The 15,466-nt window shown below is 39.0% G+C and overlaps 1 protein-coding gene and 1 non-coding gene across 16 annotated transcripts in view; both read right to left on the bottom strand.

Annotated features, from left to right (window-relative positions):
• The window catches only part of AOPEP (aminopeptidase O (putative)), a 342,850-nt gene extending 330,380 nt beyond the window's left edge, over window positions 1-12,470 (bottom strand). For all 15 annotated transcript variants that reach the window (XR_008424187.1, XR_008424185.1, XR_008424186.1 and 12 more), the window contains exon 1: window positions 12,373-12,470. The gene's annotated coding sequence lies outside the window, so the exon portion shown is untranslated. The remainder of the gene's footprint in view (window positions 1-12,372) is intronic.
• Window positions 2,775-2,919, bottom strand: LOC128778759 (U4 spliceosomal RNA). Its single transcript, XR_008424474.1, has one exon. It is a non-coding gene; the product is annotated as a U4 spliceosomal RNA (small nuclear RNA).
• Window positions 12,471-15,466: the final 2,996 nt, after the last annotated feature.

Below are 15,466 nucleotides of genomic sequence, written 5' to 3'. Positions count from 1 at the left end.
TTCCTGATGGGGGATGTCATGATACCATGCCCTCACACCCCTCCAAAAAAAAAAAAAAAACACCCTGAAGACACTGGATATTTAACCACTTTTTTTTTCACTTCCTTTTCACACTGCAAAGAGGACTACCTCTTTTTGTAGTTATCTATCCTAAATAAGTGACACAATTATAAGTCACTGCCTTTATTCTTATTCATTTCAAGAAGCCCTAACTGAGTCCTAGGTAGTGAGGCATAGAGAAAGCCGGTAACTGAGGCTGTCTCCAAAGAGAACTGGGAGAGGGAAGGGGGGAGGGTGTGAGAGAGAGAGAGAGAGAGATGCTTCCTGCCCCAATTTTTGTTCTTGAATCATTTTTCTGGTAACTAGATAAAATAATTATTATATAATTCTATTCAGTAAAAAATCATATATCATTTTAGATAAATCTACTCCTGCCCCAACAGTGAACTTAGGGTACTAGCCTATAGGCACACTGACACAGTATTTTCTTAATACTATTGATCCCTTTTTGGCTTCTAACACATGGCTTGGAGGCTGCAAAAAGATACACTTTTCCAGTATTTTCTCAACTAAATCCATTCCTTTTCTGTATAAAGTTTTAATATGTAGCCCCATAACTATAAACGTAGGCTTCCTAAAGACTATTTGGAAAACATGAACTATATACAACAAATTTTTAAATCTGACTGGTTTTGTGTTATAATGTTATACTGTCCTACTGGCCTTTGGGGGGCATCTCTAACCTAGGAAGGATACTCATGATTTCTAGAACTTTATCCCAAGCATCTCTATACAATTTACTAGTGAGTATTAAATATTCAGAGAGCTTCACTGCTAGCAATTAAGATTCATATCTGTGAATATCTCCAGCAATTCAGGAACACATCTATATCTCAGAACTCCTCAAGGATAAAATTGTAATCCAATAAATTACTGCTCTTCTCAAAGATCTAGCACGGTGTTTCTCAAAGCGTAGGCTGAGGATCACATGCATAAGAATGATCTGGTGAGGGGCACCTGGGTTGCTCAATCCATTAAGCGTCTGACTCTTGATTTCGGCTTAGGTCATGATCTCATGATCATGGTGGGGTCAAGCCCCGTGTCATGCTCTGCAAGGACAGCACAGAACCTACTTGGGGTTGTCTCTCTCCCCCTCTCTGCCCTTGCCCTGCTCATGTGCTCTTACTCAAAATAAAGAAACGTAAAAAAAAAAAAAAATAATAAGATCTTGTTAAAATACCAACTAGTGAGCTCCAAGAATGTGCATTTCTAACAAATTCCATATTGACGCTGCTGGTCTAGCAACCAGACTTCGAGAACCACTGGCTTAATCTAACTCTGGTTATAGTAACTCTGGTCTCCTCCCAATCAACACTGTTTAGGATTCACTGTGGAGTTCAATGATGCTAAAAAATGGCTCCCCTTGGCAAATTCTCTAACCACTTTCCATAGGGCTTCTTGTGTAAGACTCTTCTCAGTATCTTCAAGAAGTTTCCATCATTCAGAACTTGTAGTATGGGTGAAAAGTTTGTCCTTTCTTGGCATCTGCAGGGATAAATACCCTTCACATCCCTCCCCTAATTCCTGGACTCTGTCTGACCTTACAGCCCCCACTTCCTACCCTGCGTGGACAACCTTTCTGTCCTCTATAGGAAACCATACTTCCTACAGCAGGAAAGCTGTAGGAAGGGCAAGAGGTCACTCTGTTCCTGTGTTAGGAAACTACATTTCCTTTAGCCAGAAATCAAGACAGACTCCCTCTACTTAGTGATTTATTTGGTGATTGTCACAGGGCTACAGCTACAGACAACCAAGGACAAGGAAAGGAGTACTGTACCCAAAGGCAAAATTTGACAAAATTAGATTCTTTAGAAATAGCATTCAGATCTCAATATTTACACTCTGCTCTTCCATGGGAATAAATATATAACAGATTTCTCCATTGAGAGATAGGTCCACAATTTACACACTACAAATAGGTGTCCCATTCTCTGTAAATGGCTTTCAAATCCATCTCACTGAGGTTTAAAATATACTCCTAGTGATTATCATGGTCTCAGTGGTGAACTGAACATATATGCAGTTCATCCTTCCCAAGAAAAGAGATTTCAACTAATTCCTAGAAACTGAAAAGCATTTGGGAGAAAGATAATAAAGAAAACATATTTGATATAGCTTCAATATCTTAGAAGATCTCCAGGATCTCCATTATCTTTTCAATTTGAATATACAACTGAACATATGTAATTGGAGACCATGTTAAAATTAATTAGGATGATTTAAAAGGCAGGTTAAACAGTTTATTTTTCAGGGCGCCTGGGTGGCTCAGTTAAGCATCTGACTTCGGCTCAGGTCATGATCTTGTGGTTTGTGAGTTCAAGTCCTGCATCGGGCTCTGTGCTGACAGCTCAGAGCCTGGAGTCTGCCTCAGATTCTGTGTCTCCCCTTCTCTCTGCCCCTCCCATGCTCTTGCTCTGTTTCTCTCTGTTTTGCAATAATAAATAAACGTTAAAAAAAAAAACAATTCATTTTTCTTTGAGACTTCGATATATGCTGAAGGAAAAAGTATAGACCCGGAGAATGATACAGAACAATAGCAACAGGGAAGGATATTTAAAAAAATTTTTTTTTAATGTTTATTTATTTTTGAGACAGACACTGGCAGAATGCAAGTGGGTTAGGGGCAGAGAGAGAAGGAGCCAAAGCCGGCTCCAGGCTCTGAGCTTTCAGCACAGAGCCAGACACGGGGCTCGAACCCACAATCTGCGAGATCATGACCTGAGCCAAAGTCAGATGCTCAACCAACTGAACCACTGAGGTGCCCCAACAGGGAAGGATATTTTTAGGAAAGTTTTCAATTAGCAATAATCGCGCCTCGGATAAATCTCATTGGCTACGATACTGCCACTGCACAAAGCTGGAAGGATATTTTTAAAATGTTAGCCATAAACTGGTTAAATGCTGCAAATACTGCATAACATTAACAATTTACAAGGAGTGTGAAAAATATGACTTTCTTAAATCATTGTAAGAAAATGACTAAACAAAACATATTCTATGACCATGGTATTTCCAGAACCTAAAACACTCTATTAGAAAAGTCATTAAACCATGTTCAGAATCAAAATGATTTGTTACTAACAACAAAGTCCTTGGGCATACGTGTGTTCGAATGCCATCACTGAAGAATCTTATATTTGTCCAATACTGAATGTGGTTGCAGACTGAGCACAAAAATCGTCAAGTGTCATCTGCCGCTAGAGAACAACCGATGGGGATGTAATGCTGCTGCTTTTTAAAGCACAACTTCTGCGATAAAATGTTTCTGGCCTGCTTTTGTACTTAGGATGAATGTCCGTTTTCGTGGTTTGGAGAGAACAACTCATTTCTCCTTTGAGGTGTTAGATCCTAAATACCAAAAGTAAGTCCTCAAGAAAAACTGGTCATCGTTCTTTATTGAAGTAACAGATTAATCTTTTTCTTGGAAATCCTCATATTTAAGTATAGAAATAAGGTCATAAAAAATCAGTTCATCACCATTAGGGGATTTAGCCATAATAGGATATTCCTAGACAGAGCTACTTATTATACTAGATCAAACATAGTATAATACTGATCAAATAGATCAGCACTCACAAAAAATAATTCATGTAAGAATCAAGTAAAAATGTCAAGGCTTTTAATGCCACCTACTTACTTCCTATTTTGCAAGACAATACTTGAGATATTACAATAAAACCTACATCAGCTTATATCTGTGGATAAGTTTTTTTTTAATGCCTTGTAAAAGAGGTGGGAGTTATTGCACTTTCTTGATGAATAATGCAAAGTAAGCATTATTACATAGGAAAAGCATCTAAAGGCATATTCTATGAATATGTCCAGCTTACTGAGTCCACTGTAATTACTTGTCAATCAACACCACACATACATATAATCACAGCTTAAAAATAAATATGAAACAGGGGCGCCTGGGTGGCTCAGTCGGTTGGGCGTCCAACTTCGGCTCAGGTCATGATCTCACAGCTCGTGGGTTCGCGCCCCACGTGGGGATCTGTGCTGACAGCTCAGAGCCTGGAGCCTGCTTCAGATTCTGTGTCTCCCTCTCTCTCTGCCCCTCCCCTGCTCACACTCTGTGTCCCTCTCTCTCTCTCTCTCAAAAATAAACATTAAATTTTTTTTTAAATAATAAATATGAAATAATAAAGAGCAAAAGAGAAAACAATGGGGTGGGGGAAGGCAAGGGAAAAGAAGAACATCTCTAAGAGGTTGTAAGATTTAAGGATATGTTGATACGTCTTCTGCCAAAGATAGCAGACTTCATAATGAGGTGCCCAAATGCAAAAGAAATACCCTGAAATTAGGTCACACAGCACAGAACCTGGGCTTATTGAAAAGTAATATACTTATAAGTAAAGGATCACAAAATCAGATCAAGAAAATACTGAAAAAGAAACAAAAAAGAACTCCTCACCTAAAAAATACTACAAAAACCAAGCTGAATAAATTCCATGACTTTTTTAAAAATATTTTTTTTTTACATTTATTCATTTTTGAAAGACAGAGAGAGAGAGACAGAGCATGAGCTGTGGAGGGGCAGAGAGAGAAGGAGACAGAATCTGAAGTAGGTTCCAGGCTCTAAGCTGTCAGCACAGAACCTGATGCGGGGTCAGAACCCACAAACCATGAGATCATGATCTGAGCTGAAGTCGGATACTGAGCCACCCACGTGCCCCCGCTGCCCCCACCATGACTTTTTAAAACACTACAGAAGGAAGGTCCATGGTCAGGGAATTGATAATGTTAGAAAAAGAACTGAGAAACACTTAATGGATAGAGTAAAGAAACAAACATCCAAAAAATCAGTTCTGGCAGCTGCTTTCCCAGCTTGTTCCGTAACTATAGGCTTTCTCTCTCTCCCCAAATTACCTACTCAGTGCCAACAACCTTTGCCTTCACTCCATTCGGTGAACCAATGGTCCATTCTTGACATTTTCACTACTTGGAACAGTTCCATCACTTAAATACTTCATTTCCATAATCTTATATCAGAGCATGGCTTCCTATTCTCCCTATTCTTTCTCTTAATTATTCACCAACTCTTATTATATTGAAACTCCAGTCCCTCAGCTTTTCCATTATCTTCAATGCATCTGCTCCCTCTGGTTCTAGGACAGAGGCTCCAATCGGGGAGTGCCCCTCAGAGGGTATCTGGCAATGTTTGGAGATATTTTTGATGGTCACAACTAGAGGGGGAGGCATATAGTAGGTAGAGGCCAAGAAGGCTAAACATCCTACACCGCACAAAACAGCCCCACAGCTTCTACATTTCTGAAGTTGAGAATCTCTACTCTGTGGTCTTCTTTAGATAATGTGGTTCCTTTCTTCAATCACTCTTAGAACATTTTAACCTCAATTCTCTTGCTCTTTCATCCTTCTGATACCTATTCTATAAAACCTTTCAACCAAATGAACACCCAAGTTTTCTACTTCTAAAGTCAGTGTACTGAACTCAACCAAAGCTAAAGAAATAAATTATTAAATAAATATCACACGACCATGCAAAAGGTGGATGCTACATATTCACAGATTCCAACCTCAATGAGACCCCCAGCATTACCAGGCAGGCAACCTTTCATGTGTCTCTCTCTAGTTGCCCCCTCAACTCCTGTTCTTTCTCCTCAGTGACTACTCTAAACTTTTACCTCTATCCCCAATCCTCCACCGAATCAGCACTCAATATCAGCAAATTTACCCGCTTCATTTAGGAAAGTTTGCTACCATCAGGCAAGAATTTTCCCATATTCCCTCCCCACCTACGAACTTATTCACATTTATCCCCACCCTTCCCCAAGCAGTCCCTTCCAGGAAGGTGGAGTAAGTGTCCTTCCTGTCCCAGGACTCCCTGATCACAGCCTGTGACATCCTCTCCCACTGGCCTTCTCTGGAATCCTGCTTCATCAATCATCCAGCCACTAAGGCCCCTCCCTCAACTTCATCCTCTCTCTCTCTCCACCCTTTACATCTCAGAAATAAGTGATTGTTCCAATCTCTTCTTGGTGGGGGGGGGGGGAACATGAACAAAAACCCTTCCTTACTCCCACATTCCCCTCCAGCTCTTCTCTCTCTCTCTCCCCTCACAGCCAAATTCCTAAAAAGGACTGTCTTCACTTCCCACCCCCATTATTCCATCTCCCTTCCAGTCCACTGCTTACATCCTACCGTGCCACAAAAATTCCACAATGGAGGCAGATGACTTCCTATTTATCAACTGCAGTAGGTTCTTCCAGTCCTGAATTCTGGAGCATTAACACACATGACCGTACCCTCCTTAAATTTCTCTCCTCTTTTGGTATTTGTGATACCATTCTCCTCTATCCCTTCCTGCCAATTTGGTGCTTCCTTCTCCCCCTTCGTAGATGCTGGTGTGTCCTCCAGCTCTAGCTTCAATTTTTCTCATGTGCAATCCATGCTCTATTCACTTTGACCTCATACACCCAGTCCTGATCTCCTCTAAGTTTTCCTAGTGAACAACACCACCATCTACTCAGTTACCCAAGTACCCCAGATTTCTTACTCTCAGCCACACGTAAACAATTGCAAAGTCTTACTGATTTAACTTGAATACCTCTTGAATCCATCATATCAATTCATTCTCTTGGCAACCTATCCAATTCAAGTCATTCTCTCTCACCTAGAACGTATTATAAGATTAAGTACATATGAGTAAAAATGGGAGTCCCTCTTACAAGTAAGGATGCTACATACGTACAGTGAGGTATGATTAAAAAGAACACAGAACATTGGAACTCTTTTTAAAAAAATGGATTCTAATACCGTTTGAATATAGGGAAATCATTTAAGCATCCCAGGCTTCAGATTCCCAACTGCTGAATGAAGGGTATGAGAGAAATATCTAAGGACCCTTTGCACCCTTAACATTCATTCTATAATTCTATTTCCGCCAGACATTACTCAGACAGTTGATACCTCCAAATATGCACCATACTTGCTACATATGCAAAACATTATTACTGCAAATGAAATAGGCTGATATATCTCTCTTTTGCTGCCAAAATCTATCAAGCATATCCCAATTCCCATCAGTTTTAAAAACCAAACCTTCAACTGCAAGTGTCAAAGAAATAAAATGTAAACAAAGGAAAAAGCCAAGAAAAAATTATAATGAAATTGATTATATATATAAAAATGTTATCTGAAGATAATTTCTTCAGGAATCAAACCATGCAGAGTAATGAGTTAGCAACAAAATGAATGTGCCATAAACGATCCTGACAGTAACGTTATAAACAAAAAACTCTTTTTACACACAGAAAAAGAGTGCAGGAATTGTGCGACATCTAAAGTCAATGCCAACAAAATATATATGCAATATGAGATCTTAAAACGTTTCAAAATCTGTTTTTTCAAAGACAGGCTCTCAGAGAAAGATAATATGAACTAAGCTTTGAAAACGCAGTTTGAATGTCATTCAAATGTTATCGCCCAGCCAAATAAGAAGCACCTGTCATCCTTTTGACAATTTGGGTTCAGAGGCTCTTCTGTTACCTACTGAGCTCAGAAGTAATGTTCTAGGGGCGCCTGGGTGGCTCAGTCGGTTGAGCGTCCGACTTCAGCTCAGGTCACGATCTCGCGGTCTGTGAGTTCGAGCCCCATGTCAGGCTCTGGGCTGATGGCTCAGAGCCTGGAGCCTGCTTCCGATTCTGTGTCTCCCTCTCTCTCTGCCCCTCCCCCGTTCATGCTCTGTCTCTCTCTGTCTCAAAAATAAATAAACGTTAAAAAAAAAAAATTTAAAAAAAAAAAAAAAAGAAGTAATGTTCTATTTTAAAAACGGTATAAAAAGAGAAGGTAGAGGAAGAGTGTGGCAGGCAAGAGAATTTACATTGCAAAATTGGTAGTGAGCCAAATGTCAACACAAAACATAGGATAAATCAACTCTGGAGCCACCTAGCCTGAGTTCAAATCCCAATTTCACCACTTTGCCAGCCTTGCAATTTTAACAATTCAATTACTTTTCTCTGTGCCTGGTTTCTTCATCTATAAAAGAGAATGGTGATAGTACCTACTTCACAGGTAAAGTGCTTGGAATAATGCCGGGCATGCTGTAAACACTGTAGAAATACTATGTAATGTTATCATGATTATTATTTCCCTTATTATATTTAGACTAAATAATAGGTGAGAAGAAAAATTACACTATAATGCATGCTCAAGCTCCAGTTTAACACTATTACCAGGCATTTTGTTTACTGTTCAATAACATTATTTCAAGTATTTCCATTCCCATCCTCTAGAAGTTCACAAACCAAATCACCAAGTATTAAATTCATACTATATGGAATGAGAAGTCTATAAAAGCATGATTCAATATGCATCAAAAGTATAGTATATGCTATACACATACAATGGAATGTTACTCAGCCATAAAAGGAATGAAATTCTGATAGATGCTACCACACAGATGAACTCTACTACAACATGGGTGAACACTGAAAATATATGAAGTGAAATAAACCAGATACAAAAGGATAGTGTATGACTCCACCTAGAATAGGTAAATTCATAGAAACAGAAAGTAGAATAGAGGTTACCAGGGGCTGGGGGGAGGGGGAGAGGGGAATAGGGAATCATTTTTTCATGGGTATAGAGTTTCTGTTTGGAATGATGAAAAAAATATGGAAATGGATAATGGTGATAATTAAACAATACTACAAATGTGCTTAATTGCAATGAATTATATGCTTAAAAATGGTTAAAATAGTTAATTTTATATTATGAATATTTTACCACAATCAAAATCTTTAAAACATACAACCTACATTTTCAACAGGAAGTTTTAACATGAGTATCAGCTTTAATGGTACTAAAATTAAAAAAGTAGATCACTTATTCTCAAGTTCCTGACTAGGGACACCAAAGGAGTCAATATCAACTCCTAGCTTGAACTTGGTTTAAAATACATGCTTGAAAATGGGTACACACTTTGTAAATTCAATAAGGAACATTATTTCATTTTGCGTATAGTCAATTTTTTTTTTAGCTCATTGAAGACAGAAAAAGAGAATTACACTGAGAAGGTAGCTTTATATGTGACCAATGCATAATGGTTAGTTCTATGAGGAGGTATTTATCCACATAGAATCATAACATGAGAGCAACAGCATACCTGTGCAGAGCACAATAAACAGATATATAAATCAACTGGTATTCGATTCAAAAGTAGAGTGGGTTCCCATATATTGGTAAACCGTAATTTAAACCACTGAAATATCCCCCAAATTCAAAACAGAAATTAAAGGTCTATTATTTTGATGCATATAATAACATGAAATATTTGAAGTCTTCACTCCAAACAGTGCAACCAAAAAGCATATTGCATTTCAAAGACAAAATGAAAGTAAATTTAATAAATTAGCATTTTCCCAGAATGGCTAAGGTTAAGGCACTCTAGTTAGGATAATTTAATTCTCCAGTAAAGTCATAAATATTATATATCAAATATCATTCAAAGAATAACAATTTTCAGAGAACTTGAATGCAATTTTCAAAGAACCTAAGGCCCAAACTAGACTAATAATATTAGCAAACACTTACATGGCTCTTCCAATATGCCTGATTTGTTCTAAGCCCTTTTCATAAAGTAACTCACTTTACCCTCACAACATCTTCTGATAAAAAGTATCTTATTATTCCCATTTTACAAATGAGCAAATTGAGGTGTAGAGGGGTCAACTGTCCTGTCTGGGCTCACTGAGCTGCTAGTAAGTGACAGAGCTAGGACCTGAATAATGGAAGTGTGGTTCCCCAGTCCCTGAATGTTTTTATTTTTTTAATGTTTATTTATTTATTTTGAGAGAGAGAGAGAGAGAGAGAGAGAGAGGAGGAGGAGACAAAGGGCAGAGACAGAGGCAGAGGCAGAGGGAGAAAAAAATCCCAAGCAGGCTCCACGCAGCCAGCGCAGAGCCCAACGAGGGGCCTTAACTCACAAACCGTGAGATCATGACAGCCACCCAGGAGCCACCCCACGCTCCCCCCAACCCCATCCCTATGGTTAATCACTATGGTTTACTATCTCTTGGTGACAGTGAGGAATGGAATACATAAAGTATAGGTAAACTCCAAATGCAAAGCAGTTTGGGTGGTCAAATATAATAAAATCTCTGAGGAAATTACCAAATTATAACACAGGACAGTAAGAGGGCACTTGTTGGGATGAGCACTGGATGTTGTATGTAAACAATGAACCACAGGAATCTACCCCAAAAACCAAGAGCACATTTCACACACTGTATGTTAGCCAATTTGACAATAAATTATATTATAAATAAATAAAAATAAAAAATAAATTTAAAAATTTTTAATTAAAAAAATAAAATGACTGCTCTGAGCAGCATCAGGGTGGTTCAGTCAGTTGAACGTCAGACTTCAGCTCAGGTCATGATCTCATGGTTTGTGAGTTCGAGTCCCACATTGGGCTCTCTGCTGTTAGCACAGAGCCCACTTCAGATCCTCTGTCCCCCTCACTGTGCCCCTCCCCTGCTTGAACTCTCTCCAAAATAAATAAATATCAAAGAATAAATAAATAAAATGACTGCTCTAAGACATTAAGAAAAGATTAAAATACATCAGTATACTTAGTATTTAAGAAGGCAAGGAATTGTTTAGGACATTTAAAATTTTTCTATCCAAAATAGTCAATAGGGTTTTCAATTCTTAAAGGGGTAAAACTTTCCAAAATCATGAATTACACATTCCCTGAGGGGTCTAAAAAGAAGGAAGAAGGGTTGTACTGAGCAATCTTGCTTCCCACTTATCTCATTCTTAAGGATTGTGTGTGTGTGTGTGTGTGTGTGTGTGTGTGTGTCTAGGGGGAATCATAAATTAAGCTTTCCAGGCATTTTAATTCCAGGTATATAAGAACTTAATACTAAAGATATTACAAAGTGTCAAATCATTTAGATAGATGAGTGAATAAACTCACACAATTAGATGTGACTACTGTGAAAAGGCTGGAATTTTGTCATTTATAGTAGAGTCATTTAAAAACAAACAAACAAAAAAAAGGTATATGCTTTGAAGTCATACACGGACCTGAACTTAAAGCCTGGCTCCAGCATTTAGTTAGAGTTTTTGGCAAGTTAACCTCACATACCTGCGCTCGTTTCCTTCTCTGTAAATTGAGGATTAGTAATTCCTAACTCACACAAGGTTGTTGTGTGAGCTAAGAAGAAAACATATGCAAAGTGTCAAATGAAGTCCCTGAGACACAGCAGATGGTTAACAATGAGTGACTATTATTTCCATAACCTTATTCTACTTTGTCCCCCTAATATTAGAAGAACCTAATCTTACCAATTAGCAAGTAATTGGCAGGCTTCTCAAAATTATATGAAGATATGCTCTATTCAAAAATGGAACATACTTAAAGACAAACACAAAACCAAACCATCACCAGATCATAGATTTCAGAATCCTGCCTTTCCTCCCATATCTATTCTGGTTGGTTTTGTAACAACCGGTGTCCCACTATCAACAATATGAATTTTTTTTTTTTTTTTTTTTTGCTGTCTACACATTCCCAGTGGGGTTCTGATACTTATTTTGCTGACTAACTTTGCAAAGGTACTTGTCACCACCGCTTGAAAACCAAAAAGAAAACTAGGAATAAGGAATATTTTAATGAGATGCTGTAACTGTTCCATCCATCTCAGCAGTTGATTGGATCCCATGTGGATCATTTATTATCACACTAGATTTTCACATTCCTTCGCCATTCCCTTATTCAACAAATACGTGCGTTAAGGAGTAAAACTGACTGACAGAAAGAATGCTCTTTAGGGACACCCAAATTCAAAGCTTGGTGATCTCAGTAAGGATTCTTGGGGCGGGTGTTGGGGGTGGTACAGGGTTGGGGGGCAGGGAAGGTGGTTGGGCTTCACTGCAAGTGGAAATTAAGAGACCTGTAAACTGTTTTTGTCTCCTTAAACACGACTGGAGATGAGTGAGTCTTGTGGAGCTAGGAGCGGGGGGGGGTGAAGTGGGCCTGGAGGCAAAAGAAGGAGACAAATGCAGGCTGAAGAAGGGTCTGTGCCAGTGGGGAGAGGAGAGGTCAGTGCCCATCGCCACCCCAAGAGCTGAGGCGGAGAGAAGTGGCAGCTCAGCCCAAGTCCCCAGGACGGGTTCAGCCTCAGGAGTCTGAGACGACTCAGAAGGGATAGGGACCCCACCGACGGAAGATGAGGACTGAGGAGGGTTCCCGGTCGCCTCTAGAACAGGATGCTGCTGTCCCCGCCGCCATCGCGGCGCGAAAGGAGAGGAAGGCAAGGACCCAACTGGGAGCGTACATGTTACCTGTCTCAGTCGCCTGCCCACCGGTCTCCACTTCCGCAGACTCTGGGTTACCACGGGCTACCCCGGCCGCGTCGAGTGACGTCATCCACGCGCGCCCGGGACGCTGCCGGCCCGGCCCACCCCTTCAGGAAGACTGGGCGGAGTCTCCGAGGGGAGGTCTGCGCAAGCGCAGAGCTGCGGCGAGCGTGGGCTGGTGGGGAATGTTCGGCTGGTTTTGGGAAGTGTGGGGTTGCCCTTGTTTCTCGATTATTTCTAATTGCAAAGTCTTACAAGTATTTAGGAAAGGAAAAGTTACTGAATTACAGTAGTGCACTTTTTTCCTTATTTTTTTTCGGCCTCTGTTATATATGAGTGTAAGTGTACATATTCACTCCACCACAATTTATTAAAATCCAACTATGTGCCCGGCAAGCAGTCTGGGGTACGGCAGTGCACAAAACAGTAATCTCTTTGTGGAGATTCCTTTCTAGTTGAGAAAGTACATATTGAATAACTCAACAAATCCACATGCATTTGTAGAGATCAGAAGTGTGTGGAGGGAAAAAGTTGCCGCAGAAACTAAAGGACAGAGAGTGCCCTATTAGTTTGAGATGTTAAGGAAGTAACTCTGAAGAGACTTGTTGAACTGAGAAGAAGCCAGCTCTGTCAAGATCTGGAGGAAGAACAACCAAGAGAAGTGTTGACATGTTCGCAAGCTATGAGGAGGAAATAAAATGTGGTGCCCTTGAGAAAGTGAGAAAGTAGGGTAGGGAAAAAAACCGAAGATGAGAACAACAAGGCAAGGAGAGTCCTGATATTGCAGAGCCTTTCTGGGTTATCATAAGTGGCATGGGTTTTATTTGAAGTGTAATGGGTAGACAGTGAAGAGGTTTAGACATGCAAGTAACAGGATCTGATTTTATAAAACCGCCCTAGCTGTTGTGTATACAATGAACGATATTGTCTATAGTAGTTCATTGGATGACAAGAAAGGATGCAAAGAGACAATTGCTTTTGCAGTGATGGTGTAAGGAATGATGGAGAAAAGTTGACAAATTTAATAATTTGGGGCTAGAGATGACAGCCTTGGAGATGGATTACATAAGGCGATAAAGGGAAAGAAAGGTGTCAAAAATTACTCCTAAATTATGGGCCAGCTCGCGAATGGAGACTATGGAGAAATGGAGTTCATGGTCCCTACTCAGTTCTAGATGATTTTTGCCAACCAGGAGTGCTGGCTTGGTGATGTCAGATCCTCTCATTTTTAAAGATAAATCAATATACGGATAAATATACAGATACTTACATAAAATTTCTTAAATTTTAAATGTTAGTCACTAATTCAAATTTTGTTAAGTTTTTATTTTGGACCAAACAAAACACATCTGCAGGCTACAACTTTGCCTCCTTGGTGGATATTTTCCCAGCAGGGTGACTTCATCTACTCTTGTGGGACTACAACTTGTAAGCTGATAACTCCCAAGTCTGTTTCTCCACCCAAGCCTTTCTAAAATTTCCTATCGAAATACTCAAACTTCACCTAGACATCCAGTTCTCATCTCAAACTTGACATTTAAAACTGAACTCATCATCTACCCTCACCCTCAAACCCAACCTACTTAGTTATTCTCTGTCTCTGTTAACAGTATCAACATCCACCAAGTCACCCAAGCCTAAAATCCAGGATGATCCCAGACTTGTATCTCTCCCTTATCCCACAGTCCAACTAAACATGTGCTGACCTTGATCTTCTCAATATTTATCACATCTGCCCATCACCTCCATTCTTAACTGACTACTGCCTTTGATGAAGCATTTGTATCTCTCTTTGGGAAAGTCACATAACCTTTCTGCATCTCTGTTTTTTCACTTGTAAAATGAGAGGATTGAGCTAGTTGATTTCTAAGATCTGTTCCATTTGTAAAATTCTGTCTTCTAAAGCCACCAAACATATCACAATCACTGCCTAGAATTTTTCTGTGGTTTTTGCCTGGCTGTTTTAATACCAAAGATATTGTGAATAGGTTAACAGGGAAAAAAAGGACTTGATTAAAATAAGCAATACAAAATGAAATTAACAAATAGCTAAAACTACACACAGTTTTGTTACAGAATAAAAAATGAAAGAAGCTACTGGTTGGTAATATTGAAAACTGGAAAAATTGAGAAAAACAGACATGGCAAATGCAATTTCTCTTTTATTAAATGTTGATGGGAAAACAAATATTCTTGACAGAATTTAAATCTACAAGGTTTGTGCAGAAAAAAATCTGTCTTGGTTAATTAACCGCAAAAGAAAGTTCATAATACCAGAAGCTCTAATGGCTATAATTTTTCATGAAGAAAAAAAATACTGAATTTTAACTTTAGTGTAAAGTTTATATGTAAAAAAACTGAAACTGATTCCAGTAAAAATAATTTTAGTACAATGGAAAAACAAGAAACAAATTTTATATAAAATTGAACATGGCATTTCAATAGCATGATGAAATTTGCCCTTTTTTTATTCTAAAGAATTTAATATCTGATTTTAAAGATTTCGAGTAGAATTTTAAAACCTGGAGTTGAAGTTGAGAGTATGGTGATTTCTGATATTAACAGTCATTAGAAGTTGGTTTACATGCAAAATTTTTTCATTTTTGGATGCCTGGGTGGCTCAGTTAATTGAGCATCCAACTCTTAGTTTCAGCTCAGGTCATGATCTCACAGTCCTGGGATTGAGCCCTGCATTGGGCTCTGCACTGGGCATGGAGCCTGCTTGGGATTCTCCCTCTCTCTCTCTCTCACTCTCCCTCTTCGCTGCCCCTCCTCCCCCCACCCATCTAAAAAAAGGGGGAAAAAAAGAGTTTTCTCATTTTGATGATTCAGAGTAAAAAGAACTCAGAAAAGTGGACAAGTACTCACTTAAAACTCTGTGTATGGCAGCTAACCAACAACTATAGACAAGACAACAAACCACATGGTAAAAGCTATCTTGTTTTTCTAAGTTATTCATGCATTACCAATTATATTGTTGTTTGTTACTCATAAGAATAAGAATAAAGGTCCCCTTCCACTGTCTTTTTTCTTCCCACCTGTTTCTCATGTTTATATAGGATAAATTATATTTTACAAA

Source organism: Panthera pardus, unplaced genomic scaffold (assembly GCF_024362965.1).
Source record: "Panthera pardus isolate Hobbes unplaced genomic scaffold, ASM2436296v1 HiC_scaffold_20, whole genome shotgun sequence".
NCBI lineage: Eukaryota > Metazoa > Chordata > Mammalia > Carnivora > Felidae > Panthera > Panthera pardus.
Note: the sequence above shows the minus strand (reverse complement) of the source record. Positions and strands in the feature narration are given on the sequence as shown.